The sequence below is a fragment of the Salmo salar genome, chromosome ssa11 (genome assembly GCF_905237065.1).
Source record: "Salmo salar chromosome ssa11, Ssal_v3.1, whole genome shotgun sequence".
NCBI lineage: Eukaryota > Metazoa > Chordata > Actinopteri > Salmoniformes > Salmonidae > Salmo > Salmo salar.
In genome coordinates this window covers 12,982,580-12,994,738 of record NC_059452.1, presented here as the reverse complement: position 1 = coordinate 12,994,738, position 12,159 = coordinate 12,982,580, and the positions used below count along the sequence as shown (strand labels likewise).

Below are 12,159 nucleotides of genomic sequence, written 5' to 3'. Positions count from 1 at the left end.
GAGAGAGAGAGAGAGAGAGAGAGAGAGAGAGAGAGAGAGAGAGAGAGAGAGAGAGAGAGAGAGAGGGACAGGGGAGAGGGAAAGAGAAAGGGAGAGGGAGAGGGAAAGAGAGAGAGAGAGAGAGAGAGAGAGAGAGGGACAGCGAGAGAGAGAGCGAGGGGAGAGGGAGAGAGAGAGAGAGAGAGAGAGAGGGACAGGGGGAGAGAGAGAGAGAGAGAGAGCGAGAGATGATGTCAAGTGAAATGTAACAAATTCACTGAAAGGCAGCGATGCGCAGAGGTCAAGGAAATGCAGCCGAAAAAGGTTAAAGATGAAATCAAAGCCGTGCCTTGCAGCGGGCTGAAAATCTATCCCTCCAAGGCAAGGCCATCGCTGACGCGCGGCAGACAAGATGCTAAATACTGCACGGCACTCTGGGATCTTTCATTTTCATCCGATCAATAAGGGCTTATATTTATCAGGATTCCAAGCAGCTGCCACATCTGACAACCTCCACTTCATTTTCTCACTCCTCCTCCTCCTCACGCTAAATCGGGAGCCATCAACCATAAAAGAGACTGAGGCCTCTAGCTTTGCCATTTACACCCTCAGACACAATTCCATTAAAGGACCCCCCTTTTCTGGTTAAAAAACATGCGTTGTCATTATGGTTTTGGCAACAGACCACCACGCTCTTCATATGCTCTTTGTTCCCCTATCCCCACCCATAACGCCACAAAGAGAAAACCGACTTCAGACGTTCACACATTAGACCCTTTTTCTAATGTTTGAGATTTATTTCAAAGAACCAAATTTGTGAAACCCCCCCCGTATAATTCAAAGTACTAAAATGAGCAGAAGATTTTTTAAGGGGGTGAGTTAAAATAGCTCAATCTCTAATCATCTGTACGACAATATTTGCTGTGAGGCATTCTAAATAGATTATCGCTGGTCCATCTGTCTCATCATTGATTTATAAGGCATTAAGCTGCCTTGGAAAAGGGAGGCCTTCCCACTACAGTAAAAGGGTTCTTCTTTTCGAAATCAGGGGCATGGCAACAGAACAACCCCGGCACTTGTCTGCTCAAGAAACTCTTTCCTTTAAGCATTGGTGAGAGGGGAAGTAAAAATAGGACGGCTGTATCCGGTTTTAGGAAGCATGAACCTTCTTCTTTTTTTTTCTCTCTTTTTTTTTACAAAGAGATGGGGAGGAGGGGAGGAATTGCCAAAAAAACACACACAAACACAAAAACAAGGGACATCATTAACATATGAATACTATATGCAAATTGTTAGGAGAGAGCAGATGTTGGTGCATTTAATTGACCTATATGTGAATTGCATCCAAACCTTTTACTCTGTTACTACGCCCAGTGTACAATATAACTGGATTCAGGGACTGGCACACATAACAGCAGTGTGAATGGGGAGTAGACAGAGTGAGAAACAGTTTGAACACGAGAGACGGAGAGAATAGGTGTTTCAAAGGAGAGCGGCGCCTTGACAGGAAGCTGTCAGAGCTGGATGAAACCCAAAGACAGTGCCTGGCTGTCACTGTCCCTCTGCTGTCTCGTGCGGATGACATCACTGTGCGACTGTGGAAATGGATCACTCAATGGCCTTTGGAGAGCAATGCCGTCTGTGACATGTTACTGTACGCCGCGTTAAGGCCTGGATTACAGCACACTGTCTTTATGGATATTCATATTTAGACTTCGCCTTCCTCTCTAATTCTCCCTGCCATTAGCTTCTCCCTCTTTCTACCCTTTCTGCCGGAGAAAGGAGAGAAGTCACGCATCTTAAGCTGAAATGTTTGCATGGGTGAGCCATGAGAAACACAGATGCTATTTTCAGCTAGGCTCTGCCTCCTTGTCTCCCTCCCTTTCTCCTGCTTGGGAATGTCATTAAATTGTATTAAATAGCCTTTTGTCCAGAGGGCAAGGACCACCCGATATATGATAATACATTAATGCCCCAGTGTTGCAGCCAGTGAGCTGAGACGATTTTAAGGCCGAGAGCTGGGCGGAACAAGCATGAAGCACCATTGTGTGTGTATTTGTGTGTGTGTGTGTGTGTGTGTGTGTGTGTGTGTGTGTGTGTGTGTGTGTGTGTGTGTGTGTGTGTGTGTGTGTGTGTGTGTGTGTGTGTGTGTGTGTGTGTGTGTGTGTGTGTGTGTGCGAGTGCTGCGCGCGCACGCGCGTGTCTATACGCATGCACGAGGCTCTCTAACAACTGTGACACATACTAATAGAAACATACCTAATAAATAACAAGCTTTCAGGGTCTGGCAAGCTGACATTTTCTCTGTGAGCAGGACAATTTCATATCTGCGGTGCAGGGAACCAAATTGCATCACACGGAGATGCCAGCGGATTAGCATAAAAATTAACACTTAAATTTCAGCTTATTGCCAACCCCACTCCTGCTCCTCCTGCCACACAACAATCAATTCCTCTTATAAATCTGATTAGATTCCATGACGCTTATTATCCTAGGCATGTCCCTACACTGCCTTCCAAGGCTCCAACACTATTTGTTTAAATAGAACGAAAGAGCTGATAAATCCATAGGTGTGTTCCTCATGCACACGCATGCCACCTCTCCACCTACTCTCGCTCTCTCTCTCCCTCTCTCTCTCTCTCTCTCTCTCTCTCTCATAGTTGGTCTGATCTGCAGATCACCAACGATGTGGAACAATAGGGAGTGAAATCGATCTTGACGGATATGCCGTAGCACTGTACAACTTAGCTGATGTCCAGATCTGGGGGGGGGAAAAGCACAGAACTAGCTCATGCATTTCAACAACAACAAAAAAGAAGAAGAAGTTAACACTTGGTATGGCCTCCGATGTTCCGAGCTTGTTTATATATGACGGTCCGGAGACCATCTTTGCTTGATCTCCCCCATTGACCACCTCCCTCTGATGACAACTCGATCCATGAACTTACATCTCATGAACGATGCTGTTGTTTTCTAAATTGCTCGTCCTTCTTGAGGTTCTTTATGTAATGAATAGCGCTACAGAAGTTGAAAAGTTATTCTAAAAGGTCAATCCGATGTCAACGTTTTTTGGTCTTTTTCTTCTCTTGACCAGCACTAAAGTAGGCCTTTTCAGTCATAAAGTAGGCCTTTTCAGTCATAAAGTATGCCTTTTCAGTCATAAAGTATGCCTTTTCAGTCATAAAGTATGCCTTTTCAGTCATTCATCAAGTGCACAGCTATTTCCAATGGCCTCCGTGTTGATCTAGGGGGAAATTGGAGCAAGGAAAACCATCTCATGTTGGAAAGCTTAATACTGTTGCAATGAAATAGTTTTCAAAGTAGTACTTTCGAAAATATTGCACAAACATGTAGTAAAAGCAGAACGCACGTTGGGTGGCTTGCTAGGCAGAGAGACGGGGCTCACTTCTGTTTAGACGAATGGCATTTCATCGCATCCAGATGTCTTTAAGCACCATCCCTGCACTCCATATACAAACATTTCTATCTAACTGCATTCCTCCCCCATGCTTAAGAGTGTCCTGGTCCCCTCCACTCACCCAGACTATAGCTCGTGTTAAGGTGAATTACCATTCAGATCCAGGGCTTTAAGACTGGAGGATGAAACGTGATTAAGAGTTCCTGTCTTGTGTCGTGTGTATGCCTGCTCTGGGCCTTCTGGCTGTGAACAGGAGAGACGTTTTTATCCTCTCCTGGGTTGAGAATTCCACGCCGGCGTGACGCCGCGTCACATTGTAGGCCACGCGCCTGAGGAGATCTGGGACAGAGGTGTGCCAAGGCTGAGTCAGGCATTACAAAATAAGACTAGTATATAGGCCCCCGATTTGATGCCCAAACTGCTCTACGACACAGTGGAGCAAAGATGGGAAAAGAGGGAGCAAGAGAGAGAGAGAGAGAGAGAGAGAGAGAGGGAGAGAGAGAGAGAGAGAGAGAGAGAGAGAGAGGGAGGAATATGAAACAGAGGGAGTAAAAAAGAGAGAGAGTGAACGTCTGATGTTATAAGTGGATAACAACAGCCCCTGCTATGCAGCAGCGGAGGCGCAGAATCATTTAAACCAGCTAACCCCTCCTCACCCTCTAGCCAACCCTCTATTCTTATGTTAACACAGCTAAAGAGGAGTGGGCCCACCCAGCAGTAGAAACTTAAGTCCATGCTTCAGGAAAAAATAATCTATTTCTCTCCAAAGGCTAATGTAACTTTACTCACTTACACCGTCCATAAGCGCAAACTCCAGCAATACCAATACATTTACTGTGCCTTTAAAGCATATTACCTTTCACAGAGTTTAAGAACAATAAACGGGGTGCTTAGCTGGTCTATTTTCTCTCTGTAATGCCTCGCAATGGTGGGGGAAGAATTTGAAAGTCTTTAAATTCAGAGTAAACACTGCTCTCTTTGTTGATTGTACAGTCTATTTTTTATTTTTTTATTTTTTGGGGGGGGGGATATTTTTTTCTCCTTCAGAGCCTGTTGTTTTCTCTCCAAACAATACATCCCCTCTCACATCTGAAGTACACACCTCGCTGACATTTTATAGGTTAAACCCTGTGAACGGAGAGTCATACTTTGTACCGGCGGTTTATTTTTATGGCCGTGTGTAATTAAGACAGCATGTCCTATCTCTCAGCCATCTATGCCAAGGCCTTTATTTAAACAACTTTATTGTGAAATGTTTGCGTTCTCAGCATTCGGCAGGGGCCACACACAGATTATTATTTCATACTTCTCCAGGACTTTTTGAAGAGTTTACGCTTAGAGCGGTTATTGTTTTTGATTACCGGCAGTCTCTTAAGACTCGACGCGACCGGCTAAAAAACATGTTTACAGAATCCGGGTGTGAACTTGAAGGCCTTACCCAGGCCAAATGTACATTCTCCATATGATTTATGGACCTCAGATTAAACTATTTATGTCCACGCACGGCTGTTTAAATTCACTGCTTGGGTTTTTTTTAAGAGTGCACGTGCATGTTTGTATTCTCACTGTGTTTAATGGAATTTGATGGAAAGATTGAATGTTTACACTTCATCAGAAGTGATACAAAAATAATAGTAGGCTCAGCAAATGCTTATTATCAGCTTATTGGAGTAGTAATATCTAATGTCTACCCATAGAAAAAGTGGTTTCCAGTATCCCCAACACACACACACACACACACACACACACACACACACACACACACACACACACACACACACACACACACACACACACACACACACACACACACACACACACACACTGCAAACTTGCATATCCACAAACCAAAAACTCACATCAAGGTTGTCTGGGGGCCTACAAGGCTGTGGGGGTCACTGTGTGTCTGGCTGTCTAAGAGGGTGGCTTTGGCAGTCTCTGTGTGGTTTCAGGACCAGGCTGAACATAAAAGTGAGTTATGTTTGTGGAGAGACAACACTAGACAGGATCAGGCTGAAAGTAAAAGTGAGTTATATTTGTGGAGACTCAACACTAGACAGGATCAGGCTGAAAGCAAAAGTGAGTTATGTTTGTGTAGACACAACACTAGACAGGACCAGGCTGAAAGCAAAAGTGAGTTATGTTTGTGTAGACACAACACTAGACAGGACCAGGCTGAAAGCAAAAGTGAGTTATGTTTGTGTAGACACAACACTAGACAGGACCAGGCTGAAAGTAAAAGTGAGTTATGTTTGTGTAGACACAACACTAGACAGGATCAGGCTGAAAGCTAAAGTGAGTTATGTTTGTGTAGACACAACACTAGACAGGACCAGGCTGAAAGTAAAAGTGAGTTATGTTTGTGGAGAGACAACACTACACAGGATCAGAATCCGGAGCAGATATATTTTAATGGTGTCTTCTGATGACTGATGCTCAGTACACCAGCATGCACAATTTAAGTGTGACACATCACAGTGAGTCAGGTGGTGGTAGAGCACAGGGCACATCCAAGATTCTTCCAGTCAAGGAGGCTTGCTTTTAACACGTACACATGCACCACCTATCACACCTTTGATGCGCCATACTATTCTGCTTTTTAGAAATATACAGCAAAGGATGCCGACAATCAAGGGTGGGAAAAGGGTGGACTGGTCACACTCCAGCAGTCACATGTACTGTACTCCATGCCTTGTTAAAAGCCACCATACAGACACTCACTTTTATACAACAAAATTCAAAAGGTTCTATTTAATGTCCATCCTTACTTATCCTGTGTAAAAAAAAACATCCGCTTGCCCCTGAAAGAAAAGAAAAACCCAATCCCAGACATGAATGTTGGTAAAAGGCCTTTGGGCGTAAGCATGCTTTTTCATTCTCTGTTCCTAATAGAAAGCTCTCTACCGCCGTTCCCCTTGTAACTCACAGCCGTCCCATAGGAGTTGGCTGTGATAAACACAGGGTGAATATCTCCTATGAATCGCTGGCCATCTATGGGCTCGGGGCTGTTGCTGTTGTGTGCAGACGGGACTTCCGAAGCCTGGGTTTACAGTCTTTTGATGAAGAAAATGAAATGATTTTTACTTTTAAGATGCTCTACGACCACCCGACCTCGCTAGTCGCTTCATTTCTGTTCTGAGTTCAGGTGTTCCTTTTTCACTCCCTCTGTCTGCTGCTACTTGAGCATATCTACTAAGACCCAGCTATATGACTGGCCTGTTACTGACTAGGTGAGAAAGCTACTAGAAGCTCATACTCTTGCTGCTATCCTAATAGTGCATACTGTATGTCCGAGGTTGACTAGCTACATTGGAGTAGTTTAAATAAAGCGGAAAAACGTTCTCAGTACTGACTCCATCTGTTTAATAGCTTGACTTGTGCTTAAGGGTAGATGAGTGCCAGGAAGTCTGACCTGAGGCTTGTTAAGGGAACTAGATGGGTGGATTGTGTCTCTGTGACACACAGGCATAGACACACCAGTCATCTATAAACTCGCCAGAGAGGGAGACCCCAGTCTCTCCAGGCACATTAGGAAACCGCTCAGCGACGGGTTTGCACTTGTGCCACAAATCATGCTATTCCCACATTGCATTGGAGTTGAGTTCAAGCGTAACGGCGTGTGCGTGTGTGTCTGCAAACAATCTGTATAACCTACACAGAACCTGGCCCTGCCTGGAGCAAGGCAAAGCCCACGTGAGAGGCTTGTTCTGCAGCACACAGGCTGTCTCTCTCTGTCACTTCCCTCACAAGTCCTCAGACCATCATTACCCCACACCTAGTTTCATACATTGGCAAATCAACACACACACACACACGCGCGCACATACACAGCCTTTTACCACAACCTGCCCGACTACACTATGCTAATGTGGTCTACCCCGACAACAGATCGAAGCCATACTACCAGATCTTGGCTTTAGTGTAGCCTTGTATATCCCTCTCCCCCAAACGCATATGCTGTAGAAGCACCACAGCATAGGGAGTCAGGGCAGACATTTCTTTACCTCAGCCTCACAGCATAGAGAGTCAGGGCAGACACTTCGTTACCTCAGCCTCACAGCATAGGGAGTCAGGGCAGACATTTCTTTACCTCAGCCTCACAGCATAGGGAGTCAGGGCTGACGCTTCTTTACCTCAGCCTCACAGCATAGGGAGTCAGGGCAGACACCTCAGCCTCACAGCATAGAGAGTCAGGGCAGACACCTCAGTCTCACAGCATAGGGAGTCAGGGCAGACACCTCAGCCTCACAGCATAGAGAGTCAGGGCAGACACCTCAGCCTCACAGCATAGGGAGTCAGGGCAGACACCTCAGCCTCACAGCATAGGGATTCAGGGCAGACACCTCAGCCTCACAGCATAGGGAGTCAGGGCAAACACCTCAGCCTCACAGTATAGGGAGTCAGGGCAGACACTTCTTTACCTCAGCCTCACAGCATAGGGAGTCAGGGCTGACACTTCTTTACCTCAGCCTCACAGCATAGAGAGTCAGGGCAGACACTTGTTTACCTCAGCCTCACAGCATAGAGAGTCAGGGCAGACACTTCGTTACCTCAGCCTCACAGCATAGAGAGTCAGGGCAGACACTTCTTTACCTCAGCCTCACAGCATAGAGAGTCAGGGCAGACACTTCGTTACCTCAGCCTCACAGCATAGAGAGTCAGGGCAGACACTTCGTTACCTCAGCCTCACAGCACAGGGAGTCAGGGCAGACACTTCTTTACCTCAGACAAAGGGAAACAGATCGAACAGGCCACCTGGCCACCGCCAAGTAAGCACTTCTCGGACTGAGACGAGAGCGCTGAAACTGGAACCCCTCTGTAGGGTCATGTCACCAGCACACATGGACCAAACGTCCATTCATCTTTAAGTACAGGACACAGAGGGAAAACAATTTTGGTTGAAAATATAACCTTGGGGCAAGTCCCAACACTACATAAAATAATGTAATGGGTAAATACAGGCTGCTTCATATTACAGATCATTCTGATGTGAAATGTTTATTGGTGATAGAGAACATTGGTTGCTGACCATTGGAGACCTGGGATGGCATGGTTTATGGTCCACACACACGCACACGCACAGTGCACGCCACCCAGAGCGCTATCGATCGCACCTGGCTCCGACACACTCTCATCGGTGTCATTCAAACCCTCTCAATTTTTAATCACCAGTTCAACACTAGATCCAGTCCCTCCACTGGGCTACACACACACACACACACTCGCGCATACACACTCGCGCGCACACACACACACACACACACACACAGTACACTTACTGTAAGCAAGGTTAGACACACACACACACATGCACACATGCACACACACACTCGCGCACACACACACACACACACACGCAGTACACTTACTGTAAGCAAGGTTAGACTGCACAACCGACCAGAAAGAACACAACAGGCACACAGACAGGCTCATACAATAGATCTCATGGCTTTTAGAAAGCCCACCAACTTTTCTCCTTCAGCTTGACCTTGCTCGAGTGATATTCATTACATCATTAAGTTACCTCTTCATTAACTTTTCATTATTTATGGAGGCTTTGGGGAGGGGAGTCTTTATCAAATAGTATCTTTCGTTGAGCTCACTATGTAGAGGACAGCTCCCCCTGAGAACCAGCCCGGTATCTTTCTCTCACTGCCAACAGGAGTATCAGCCATGAGCCCTGTCATCCCATACCTCAAAAATACTGCTCTGTTCAGACTGGGGGGCAGCTACTCTGGCTTACAAACAGAGGGCGTGTCCTCTATAAAATAGTCACAGGGATTCTAGCATAGCTTTATAGCCACAGCATATAGTCATCAGTTATCTTTCTGTCCCACTCCTATCTTTTCCCCTTCATTGATTTAATATATTTATATTACAATGTCAAACTTCTGTACAATGACCTCTGACTCATCCAAACATCTCTGGACAGAACACATAAACATATTTGTGTTTCTCTAGCCTTACATGAGCACCATTCTGTTCCCGAGCGTTCGTGGCGATCTGTCATTAGCGATACATCGGCCCGAACGGAGCCACAGATTGCGTTTAAAAAAGTTCTGGCCACCGACCATTTAGCATCACCAGCCAATTATAAATGGCAAATCACAATACGCAGATTTTTTTTCTCCCTCCCCTCCTAACAGCAGACCCTGGCAAGGCTCCACGGCTTCTCTTGAATAATGTGGTGATAGCCCTTTGTGCTAGGAGCTGCCCGGCCATTTGTTATTTCACACAATGAGCTGAGAGAGAGAGAGAGAGAGAGAGAGAGAGAGAGAGAGAGAGAGAGAGAGAGAGAGAGAGAGAGAGAGAGAGAGAGAGAGAGAGAGAGAGAGAGAGAGAGAGAGAGAGAGAGAGAGAGGCGATTAGGGGTCTGGATGGCACAATGACCCGAACACCCCCTGTACCAAAAGAGCCCGTCCCAAATAGACTACAGTAATGCAGCCCTATACTGTAGTCAGGCTAGCGAGCCGCCTCTCAATCTCCAGACCATCTAAAGATCATTTGTCAATTACAGGAGGCTAATGCATCGGGAGGCGAGAATCCCCACTGAAATAAAAGGGAGGGGAAAAAAGCGAGAAGAAAAAAAAAATCTCTCGAGAAACGCTCACACGCTAATAATATAACTTAAACATGCTGAGAGAGAGCATTATGCGCAAATGGAAATCAAAAAAGAAAAACACAGTGTAATTTAAACTGGGGCAGGGCTGGAATGGGTTTATCTTACAAATGGTAATCTCTCTCTCTCTCTCTCTCTCTCTCGCTCTGCTCCTTTTGAGTAAGAAGACCAGTGTAATATTATCACGGGAAAAGCATTCACTATGAGATGGGTCTCTGCCCAGTCAAAAGGAGATCTATGTTTTGTGTTGAAAGGGTTAAAAAAGGTGACCCTGAAGCCTTGATAATGGTTGTGGAAATCCTTTCTGGGGGACTATGGCAGCCAGGATTTTCAACACACAAAGGTAAAAGTCTCTGAGGTGAATGACATCTCCACAATAGCACATCGCTCCCATGGCCTTTAACATACCTAGTCTGCTACAACACAAGGCACTCCACAGATTAAGAAATCACATCCACGGCCTCAAAAAGTGAACATCGTAAAACATACAAAACATTTCCAAAAAATCGACCAGAACAAACCGCTCCCTCTATAAGATAGACATGTCGCGGTAAACAACACTCAAGGTCGCCGAGCGTTATTCCCGAAGATAATGAAATAAACTATTTCAACAATTAAACCTGTGTATTCATCTTCAGTGGAGCTTGAGTTATAAAAGAGTGTGCAACATTTCAAGGCTTTCGCCGAAACCTCAGTGAGACAATGGATGAACACAAACAAAAACACACACACACACACAAGGCCCAGTCAGTCTGACGTTATCTTGTAAGACTTGTGTTTCCGAGCAGCTGCATTGCTGAAAAGAGGTGTGCTGATATATTCTAATCACTTTTTTTTTTAGCCTGGCTGATTATCGCATCAAATGGGCTGTGGCGTGATTGGTTGTTTTAACCGAGAATTGTTCAGTAGAACAGAATGTTACCGTCCTCCTTTAAGATCTCTGTGTCCCCTCCCCACTAGCAGAATAATCAGCAGAGGGGAAGGAAATCCAGAATAACTTTGTTTCACTTTGTTCAGTTGTTGCTTATTTAGTCCTTCTTTGAAGAACGTTTCCTGGTTTGAGAAAGGCTGCGTAAAGGTGGGCATATCTGAAATGATTCCTGATTGTAATTGTCAATTTGAGGAGGCAAAGAATCTGGCTAGCCCAGGTATGACCCAGCTAGCGTAAAAAGTCTCCTTAACTTAAATGACATCATTGTGTGAGAGAGATCCTATCACTCTGAGCCCCTATCCAGCTGTCCTGCTTCATTTCCATCCCTCTCCCCTTCCATCTCCTCTTTAAGAGACTAAAGCGCTGCACACGCTCCACTCCACGGATTACAGACGCACACTCATTCCCTCTCAATCCCTCCCGTGTCTTCACGATTCTCCGTCATCCCAAGACATAAGCCATCGGGAATATTGGAAAGTTGTGCCGAGTTCAGATTGGATCTATGTAGCGATGACAGAATACATCATCCGACAGCCACGCTAAGCTCCCGCTGAAATAGTTGTGTCTGCCGCACGGCATTACTGTCACGAGACGGAGCGCACTACTCTGCTTCTCCCCCGTTAGGCCGCACCTTCAGGGAATACGCCGAGACACCTAGGGCAGGCCCCACCGAAGAGCTGAGTCCTACACCACAGCCAAACAGTCACAGCGACACAACAGCAACCAGAGAGAGAGAGAGACCGAGAGAGAGAGAGAGAGAGAGAGAGAGAGAGAGAGAGAGAGAGAGAGAGAGAGAGAGAGAGAGAGAGAGAGAGAGAGAGAGAGAGAGAGAGAGAGAGAGAAAGAGCGAAAGAGAATGAGCGAGAGAGAGAGAGAGAGAGCGAGAGCCTTCTCAAGAGCAGGAAATTCCTCCTCATCTCATAGGCAATTGGATTAGTTAATGATAACACATCACCTCAACACTCCAGCTCCGTTCTTCATTACTTCACACCCTACAGCTAGAGCTCATGCATCATGCATGTGATGACTTAAGTTGCGGGTTACATCTAAGTCTATGTTACCAGACTGTATACGTCGGCAAAATGTGCATGTACCTGTTCTGTACACGACGGTATGCGGGTGTGGGATAAATCAATATGGTATTGAGTTGAACTTAACTTAGTCATGTCCTAGGACCTCACACATGCCTTACACAATCCCCTGTAATCAAAG

The 12,159-nt window shown here is 45.7% G+C and overlaps 1 protein-coding gene across 13 annotated transcripts in view; it reads right to left on the bottom strand.

Annotated features, from left to right (window-relative positions):
* The window catches only part of LOC106562015 (zinc finger protein 536-like), a 183,900-nt gene that overhangs the window by 128,118 nt on the left and 43,623 nt on the right, over positions 1–12,159 (bottom strand). The window lies entirely within an intron of this gene.